Here is a 1,150-nt window from a genome sequence, read left to right as displayed (position 1 = left end):
CCTCTGCGGTGGCGGCGGTGGCGGCTGCGGCTCCCTTCAGACCCCAGGCAGCGGCTCCTCGGCTGCTCCCCATACGCCGGGGACATGGGAACCCGGCAACCGCTCCCGTCCCTCGGGGCCCCCTCCCCCGTCCACGGCACCAGCGCGGCCGCCCTCCGCCCCTCGCCTCTGCTCAGTGCCCTCTCAGGAAGTGTCCGCGCTTTGCCCCCAGCCCGGAGCGCTGTCAGCAGCTGCGGGGCCGGCTCCTCCTCGCTTCCTTCCTTCCTTCCTTCCTTTGTCACTCGGAGCCCGCATTCGCCCGGGTCGGGGGCTGTTCTGTGTGAGGAGCGCCGACTGCGCAGCCGCCTTGCGCTTCCCCACTCCCCTTCCCCCCTCCTACTCGTCCTCCGCCTCCTTCCTCCCCCACCCAGCCTTACACCGCCCAGCGACCCGCCGCCCGCGTAATAGGCGTCTGGGAATCGCCGGCCGATCCCTGCGCCCGCCCGCTTCGGCTTGAGAGCCGAAGCTTGAGTGGAGCCAATAGCGGACGTCGTTGGTTTGCGGCTCCTCCCGGAAAAAGTCGATTGGGCTGAGGACTCAATTAGAAAGTGTCACTGGGAAACCACTCCCTAATAGCGGAAAATACCGAAGGTAGCCGAAGGAAAAGAAGGTGGTTTCGCCTTGTTCTGTGGGTGGCTAGAGGAGAAATTCGATGATGGCAACTGTGCCCAATCAGAGTCGCCGGCTCTCATGAAAAAGCATAAAAAGTTAAGGACAGTGAAACCTGGAATCGCTAGTGAAACTGCGCGGCGGGGCTACGCGGCCGCTTCGTAATTGGCTGGAAAACTCCGCTGGGAGTGTACCACCCTCGGTGATTGGTGAAGGGACGGGGGCTTCCGAGGACAATCTGGCCAGTCAGAACTTCTCCTCCCTCGCCTGGGTGGGGAGAAGAAAAAGGAAAGGGAGGGCGTCTATAAACCGCATTCTCATTGGCCCGAAGCTTTGGGGCGGAGGGGGAGCAAAAGAAGAAGGGAGGGAGGCCGAAACCCTTGGCGGTGGCCAATCGGCTCTCACTGCCGTCCAATCGCAAGACCTAGCTGCAGTGTGATTGGCCCTCGGCCTCCGGCGGCGCTCCCAGAAGCGGGGTGAAGCTTGACTGGGATCGTGGAGG

This window comes from Tupaia chinensis, unplaced genomic scaffold, assembly GCF_000334495.1.
Source record: "Tupaia chinensis unplaced genomic scaffold, TupChi_1.0 Scaffold144135_1, whole genome shotgun sequence".
NCBI lineage: Eukaryota > Metazoa > Chordata > Mammalia > Scandentia > Tupaiidae > Tupaia > Tupaia belangeri.
Note: the sequence above shows the minus strand (reverse complement) of the source record.